Genomic DNA, 8,763 nt, shown 5'->3' with positions numbered 1-8,763 from the left:
TTGATTTGAAGATGTCCACTTTCACATAGAGTGAACAATATGCAGTCTTAATTTTCCACAGAGCTTTATATGTGTACAGGAACAATCAAAACAATCAAAATGTCCAAACATGCTCTGTTTGAATAAAACTCATAAATACATGTTTGAGCGTGGTCTTCATGTACATGTATGAATGTGTGATTTTATGTTTACACATGTGTTTCAGCTCTAATTTGAAACACGCTTGGAGGAAGTTACTCTACATCTGAACTAACACTAACGTGGCTCTCTGAGGCCCCAGCCCTCCTTCGGCCAACCTACAGTACTGTAATTACAGACTACTAAGCAGAGGAGGCTGTCACTCCCAGTCTATGTTCCCAACCAAGAGGCCCCAGTTCTGAGGTCGGAAGTGGCCTTACATGGGCACTCCAGGCCTGAAACCTGCCTGTGTGGTTCCTGTGTGGTTCACTGGAGCTCCCAACCTAAGGTAACCTACGCCCCTGACTTTTCATTCAGTGTCTTATCCACTTATCAAACACTAAACACTCATGCATTTAAACCTGTTGTCAGGTTAGATAGAGGGAAGAACTACCAAGCTAACGTGAGCTGGGATTAGCTGCAGCACCCGCCGTGACCCAGAAATGGATAAGTGGTGGAAGATGAAGGAATGACACACATATATATCTCTTTTGCCAGGAAATTGCTGATGAGTTGGGTCGTAGGCTTTTGGCTATCTCAGTAGTGTCAGTAGATCAGCACTTTGTTGTGCGAGACATTGCTGAGAGCATTTGTTCAAGACCATAGTGATGGCTGGAAATCAAGAGCAAGAGCCACATGTTTTGGGTGAGTTTAAGTTTGCTTCAGGTAATTGGGCTGTGTGAAAAGATCCATGAAGACTGTTGGACGATGATGCCACACCTACGTTTGCCCTTGACAGGCTTATGTGGCCCAACATAATGGAGCAGCAAATACAGCTGGTAACTGTTGAGTGGCACAATCCATCGTTTGCTTGTTCCTTATGAGCACTGTGGTGGCCGGTATATGAAGCCAGCAAGCCTGCACTGCCTCAGCTGCAGTTCCTCAGCACAGTTCCTCCAGACGTATTCATGAGTGGAAAAAAGAAAGGAAAACAGAGAAAGAGAGCAGACAGACAATCTATTTTCACCATGTTTTCCGTGTTTTGTCACATTGCTGTTCAGATGATGAGATGTTTTCCATTAACTGGAATGAGCAACATGCCTCAAATCCTCACCTTTGTTTACGTAAGTGGATGACTGTGCCGTCAGCAGAGGTCTGGATCAGACTCAGGGGCAGTTTCCACCCAAAAATAAACCACTGAATAAACATTTTCTTAAAGCTGTTACTTCATGTTTCACTTGTTTTTTTTTATAAAGTCACAGGTAATTAAGTTATTTTGAACATCATCATTGTGTGAGTAATGCACTGAAATCTGCCGCTGAAAAATTCCCTGTCTATTTTTGCACCTAGAGTCGATTTGTGGATATGTAATGTGATTCTTCCCAGGCAACAAGAGGGAAGAGGGTACAGTAATGAATCTGTGGACATTAACGGGTCAGTCACATTCCTCCTTCTCTCATCATTATAGAGAGTGTGTGTCCAGCACCGTGCAGAGTTGGATTAAACAAGCTGAAGAAAGTCAAAAAATAGGAAAATGGTAACACACTCCTTAGTTCCAACAGCACACATCAGAAGCATTAGTCTGAACCAATAAAATGGGAAGAACTGAAGTTGGGTTTTTTCACTTTGTATGTTACTTGAATTTTAATTTTTGCATTCAAACACCGCTAATGGGGCACAACATGCAAGGAAATGTTGTTTCCTTACATGTTGCAAACGCTCTGTGACAGAAAACCTGCTGTGCAAGTGTGACTGACTGAACTTGAAGCTTCTCTAAGTTTAGACACCAGAGGCCCACAGAGCTACTCTCTGTGCTGCCGATACTGTCTCTGTAAACATCCAGTATGAAGCACTACTGCTGAAGAACCAGGAGGTGAAATCCAGAGAGAGAGCTGTCCTGCGCAGTCTGAGGAAGCCTGGGCTGGCTGTCATGTACTGTGTGTTTGCGAGGTTTTCCTGGCTTTACAGGACGAGACCTTGCACAGACCTAGGTGATGTGTAATCATCAATTTCATATTTTTATTTCAGATTTGCTCTTAAAGATTAAATCACCTCACAGGGACCTGCACAGACATACCACAATAGTCAAAAGTAATTTTTTCTCCTATTTACCATCACATTAATCTGTTCATTTCCATATGTGTCATTTATATCACTAACTGCTTCTTACAGACCAGAGAGAGGATAAGGATTTATCTGGATTAGTCCTCCTTAATACTAGACACAGACGTATTTCTTGGTCACCCTGTAATGGTGTTTACAGAATAATCTCAGCATGTAAAAGTTTTATTCGAGGAAACACTGTCTTTACTTGGTGGATTTTATTAGGTTTTTCCATTTATTTGATGCTATACTAGATTTCCAAAGCTACTATTTTAATCAACGTTGTTCCATTTCCTGAAAAGTTTTAACAAAGCTTTTAAAAATCTGTTTCACAGAGAGAGCGAAAAGAGCCAAGGACAGAGAGAAAAGAAACTGCAGTGGTGGCAAAAGGACAGAAAGAGACACGGGAAAAGAAAAGAGAAAGGGATGGATGCTGGGCATTTACAGGATGTTTTGATGCTTTAGAATGCACAAATGAATTCATGAATGAAATCATCTTAATTCGGTTTTCCTGATTCACAAATGGATACTCAGGGATTTAGCGTAGTATTTGTCCAGTTTATACTAAAACATGACAGTGACAACAAAAAGCCATCTCTTTGGATTTACTTGGTTTTGCCAATGAATTGGTCATTTAACTTGTTCAGATCTTCATCTCAGTCGATTGTACTGTGAACCACAAAGTGTTTAAGATAATAGAACAGAAACATGGACTTTTTTACTCCTTGAACCTCCTTTGACAGAGAAAACCTGAAGTTCCTTCAAATAAAGATAAAGATACAGCAGGTTATTCAAAAAGGATAACTGCTTTTTCTTTCCAATGGATACTGCAGAACCCAAATCAATTTTTAGCAGATTAAAGGTCGTTCATACAGAGAACCAACTAATTGGATTGAGGAGACCTGCCTCAGTTTCATGCTGAACTGAATGATACGGAATGACCCCATTCAGTGTCATTCCGTATCATTCAAAAAATTGTAGTTGGTTGTAGTTTTTTTGGTTTAGTTTTTTTTCCTAATTTGAGGGGGACAACTGATCAAGAATAAAATATCATGATGATACTTTATTTTGCTTTACACATTCTGTATGTATCGGCGGTCCTCCGTCTGTCTGTGTGACCTCACACCCCCACACCCGCAGGTACAGGATTCATACTTTTGAGTTGATACATGGTAAGGGGGATGGGAAAGTATAATTCCCATGAGTACTATGATACTTCGCATGGACTTTTGGATGATTGCTTGGTTGCATTTCATGGGCTGTGTCCTTTCCAACAATAAATGGTGAGCAAACCTGTCTAATAGTACGTCAAAATTTGATCAGCTCGTGACACACAGTCCAGCAATGTCTAAAATATGCAGGTTTACACAGGAGGCATCTGGACAGATCAGAGAACAAGGCCTGTGCTTGACAGGTACTATGGTACATCATGTTTGGGTTAATTTTAAATACAAACTTTTCATGTTCTGACCAATTTTCTCATGTTCTAATTTTACTAAATCCTGTTTTAAAGTTGAAAATGTCTTTGTAAAATTTGATTCTGATCATGCTGATGATGCTGGTCCATGTTGTATTCAGTGTTTTAATGGAATTCTGAGTCCTATGTGACTGCTTGACAGGAATTATAAGTTGGTGACAAAGACTAGATAGTTGAGGATATATAGTGTGCAGTGTGTGAGTTTAACCTTTAGATGGTGCCATTGTTTGCTCCTGGATGTTCATTTGTTGTCTTGACTGGAAATCTTCATTGTTTTTCCTATTTCCCTATTTTCCACCAGAGGGCTGTTCACCCTCTTCAGACAAGTTTTCAGTGAACTGCTCCCTTCAAAACATGGTTAGTACAGATTCAATAAATGATGCAGTAAGACTTTACAGATTTAAAAGCATTAAAGGGAAGAATTTTGCCCTGTTTCTGCAACAAACATGTTTTACACTTCAATCCCAGAGTGAAGGGAATTTTTGACGCACTGGATTTTTTTTCCTCTAAAATGAATTTTCCACTGTCTACTTCATCTTCCTGTTTGCCTTTAGTGGGGAAGTACCTTGAAGATGGAAGGACAGGAATCTGATACGCAGGTGCTACAGCTGTAGCTGCAGTAAACAAGATGTTTTTTTCTTGAGCCTTTCTATGTGGAGTTTGCATGTTCACCCTGTGCCTGCATGGGTTTCCTCCAGATCATCCAGTTTCCTCCAAAGTCCTCCAAAGTCCAAAGACATTCATGTCTAGGTATATTCGCGACTCTGAATAAGGTCCGAGTGTGAGTGTGAGTGGTCGTTGGTTTGTGTCTCTCTCTGTGTGTTGGCCCAGTGATGGGTTGGTGACCTGCCCAGTGTGAGCTGGGATTGGCTCCAAAACCCCCGAGACCCAGAAACGGATAAGAAGTAGAAGATGAATGAATGAGAGTGTGGATGTCTAAAGCTGGCGGACTCAGGTGTAGAGGACCTATATGACTTTATTGTAGTTCGAACTGAAAACATGAAAAATCTTTTTGAAGCTCTGCAGAAGATCAGTTTTGTTACTCTTATCAAACTTAAATTTGGGAGAATTTGAGGAGTCAGCCAATGCAATGCCAAATTAAATTGTGCATGACCAGCTTCATTACTGTGAGAGCAGGGCACAATTCATCCAACAGTGACTTCAGCCTTAGCCTGGTCACCAACAGAATATTTTTATGGACTGAGTATACTGTCCCAACACACCTAGTAGGAGATGATTGTGCTTCCTGAATTATGTTCACTGGAAACATGCTTTCTTCTAATCCCTTTCAAGACAATTTACCAAGTAGATCATGCCTCGTCTGTCATGTTAGACTGACAGTTACTCTAAGGGACAGACTGTGACTTCAGATCAATATCAAAACCCATACCCACCCTGCCTCTGCTTGACATCTACATATATTGCATCCAACAGTGACTTCAGCCTTAGCCTGGTCCCTTACCCTTAGCCATATATTGCAAATATTCTTATTTACATTCATATGTTGTTAGCTGTGGTAATGGGAAATAAATGATTTTGAAAAAAAAAAAAAAAAAAGTCTTTTAAAGAGAAAATCAGGGACACCATATGTCAAGGTGCCACCTGAAAAGCAGTAGTGGAAAGGCCATCAATATGATCAAGAGATCATGAGAGCTGTATCTGGCCTGGAAGCTGTACTTCTAACCGCTGAAGTAGTTCATACTGGTTGTGATAATCGAAAGGTGTCAGAACACACAGAGCACCACAGTTTGCTGATCCGTGTCCACCACCAAAAGATACTACAATGGACACACACGAGCATCCGAACCGGACCATGGAGCTACAAAGGAAGGTGGTCTGGTGGTATTTTCTGAGCTGTGGAAGACATTTCATCAGGATGCAGTATGGGAAGAAGACAAGCTAGTGGAGTAAGGGGCGATGCTTTGGATCCTATCAGATGTTACTTCATCTAACGCCAACCTTTTTCAGAGCAACTCTTGTGCAATGTTGGTGCTATCCAGGACATGTGTGTGCTGAAAGAAAAGAAGAGAGGTGATGCAGAGAAGGAGGGAAATAAAGTGAAAGAAGAGGAATGAACACATTCACAGCATCCAGCCAGCTGAAATGCTGGGCAGACATGGCCCCTATGGTGGCTGACTTGGTAGCGTTTATACCGTCATCATGAACTTTCACTGAGCAGTTTCAAGTCTGCTAGTTCTCAAGTGTATTCTATTTTTAGTCTATTTTTGTCATTTTTTCTGCTTACTATTGGCTTTTTTTTTCAATATATAAATAAACTACTTATGGACAATTTTGTAGGGAGAGGAGTGTATGCAAGAGAGAACCTTCTTGCATTAAAATTTAGAAAATCTGGAAGATGCCAGGCCAGCACGGCAGCATAGTGGTTAGCGCTGCATGTCTAGGTTAATTGGTGACTCTATTCTAAATTGGTGACATTGAGCGTAAGATTTTTCAGTCTGCACTAATATGCTTACAAAAGGATTTCTAATACAGTGAGATGGTAGAGCAGAGCACTCAGGGGCCTTTTTTAACGAGATAATGAGGGGAAAGTTGGTGAAGGGTTGTTAGTTTCAGGTAATGCACAGTAAAAAAACAAGGAAAGTGAGAACACACAGATGCTGAGAGATGGAAAAAAAAAACTCCTAGAAAACTGAAAGTCAGTGAAGCAAAGCAACAGAAAGAGCTGGAAGAAATAAACATTAGCCAAACAACAGAAAGGAAGAGATGAGTCAGAGACTGAGCGATGAGAGATGGAGTGAGAGTCGGCTCACTTTGCTGGTGTGGTTCAACATGTTTCCTGTCAGTGATAATAATAGAGCTGCATGTTCCTCTCTGTGAGAAGCGTGGGAGGAGGAGGAGCTGAATGTGACACGTGGGAAGGACACTTGTTACTGTCACTATAGGGGAAACTGCAACATCCCCTTTGACGCACAAACACACACACACTGGTTCTTTGTTCTGACAGAAAGCCATTTATTTATTTTTGTGTAGATTCTTCCATGATGCTTCAGGTTTTTGAGATTCAAGAGATGTCAGGGAACCAGCAGGTATTGTTGAAAGTATTGTGATGGAAAATCAAGATGAATTATAGGCTGTAAATGTTCTGTGGCTTTTTTAAAGGAAGCTGATTTAAACACATCATCTGTAAATGATGAAGCCAATAATACCAAAGAGCATCAATGCCTTTACAGGCATATATATATATAAATAAAGGTTTGGACACACCTTCCCATTCAAATGAATAGGAAAGTGTGCCCAAACTTTTGACTGGTGGTGTATATTCATCCTCTACCTCTTATCTGTTTCTGGGTCACATGGGGTGTAGGAGCCAATCCCAGCTCACACTGGGTGAGGGTGGGGTCACCCTGGACAGGTCAGCAGTCCATCACAGGGCCAACACACAGAGACAGACAGAGACCAACAATCACTCACACTTAGAGTCACCAATTAACCCATTTGGACGGTGGGAGGAAACTGGAGTACCTGGAGGAAACCCACATAGGGGGGAGAACATGCAAATGCTGCACAGAAAGGTCCCAGGCCAGGAACCAAACCCACAACCTTTATATTGTGGGACAACAGTGTTAACTGCTTTGCCACCGTGCTGGCCCCATACATAAATTACAGAGAAAACTGATGTAACTTGATATGCTTAAATCTGCATCTGAAACAGATCTCACACGTCTTCACTCTGTCTCTGGCTGTGTCGGTCCATCATGATGCAATCAAAATTTTCCTTCTATTTCTCAATCAATAATTTATAAATGTTAACTCTGCCTTAATGTATTCTGAGGTAAAGAAGTATTTGAAGTTTTCTTCTGTCTTAATGAGCATATACCACAGCTCCTATTCTAAAGTCTTGTCACAGCATATCACTCTGCGTAAGGGAATGTATATAATAATAATAATAATAATAATAATAATAATAATAATAATAATAATAATTCAAAATGATAACAATTATTTATTTATAATAAGCTATGTATTTCTCAGTGAATAAAACTACATTAAATTGATTGTGTAGTTCTCTTCAGTATTGTCATTGTTGCCAGAGAATCAACTACAGTATGTTTCCATGACAACAACCAACTCTGACAGTAGGTAGCATAACTTAGCAGCCATGTCTTGACAAAATTAAAAACATAGATTACATCAGTAGAACTCACATGTTTAAGGTCACTTCCAGGGAGGGTTGACAGCGGTTGACTGGACTGAACAGTGACTGTCTCCTGAAAAAAACCACAGGAACAGAAGACAGGCAGAGCTGGGACTATTTACTTTTCACAGTGGGGCTATTTTTTATTGAATAATATGTATTTCTGATTAAATAAAAACTACACAAAATAAATTGTGTATTCCTCTTTTATGTTTCCATTATTGGCAAGCATTTTATAAAAGAAATACATTACTTCAGGCCGTGGTATATGCTCATTATACCGTGGCCTGTGGTATAATGTATTGCTTAAATACAAGTGAACAAGTGTTTGTAGAATGCATTACTACTGACTTGCAATGTAGATGGATGCAAAATTAATACAACTATATAATCATGAAGGTTAGGGGCAAAAAAAAAAGAGGTATTTGTAAGATGTAAGATTCAGTTTCTCTTTGTCTTCCTACCTACTGCGTCTCTACACACCCGCATCCCCACATATTTACCTCACACTTGCACATACGCCTACACCCGACATTTATCTCGCTCCTCAAATACCCTTTTTCTAAAATAAACTGTGACATGCAAATCAATCTTTACACGGTAACTCCCACACAGAAATGAGACAAAACAAACAACAATGTTTTTGCATATAGTTTTTTCAAATCCTGCAAACCTCCGTCACAGCCCCCATGACTCCACAGTCAGTGTAGGAAGTGGTGCACATTGACCTTATTCTAATGGCAATCAAGCTCACGGTGGGAAAATAAACCAATGAGCTGGTAGACTTCATGCAAAAGATGACCTGTAGTTATGGTCACCCAGGTCATAGATGGACTGTGTCACACAAATTTTCCACATTTTTGGACAACTGTCTTAGCATGAGTCAACTGTTCAACGTGGTAAAAAGAAA

The sequence above is a fragment of the Echeneis naucrates genome, chromosome 12 (assembly GCF_900963305.1).
Source record: "Echeneis naucrates chromosome 12, fEcheNa1.1, whole genome shotgun sequence".
NCBI lineage: Eukaryota > Metazoa > Chordata > Actinopteri > Carangiformes > Echeneidae > Echeneis > Echeneis naucrates.
This window is presented reverse-complemented; position numbering follows the sequence as displayed.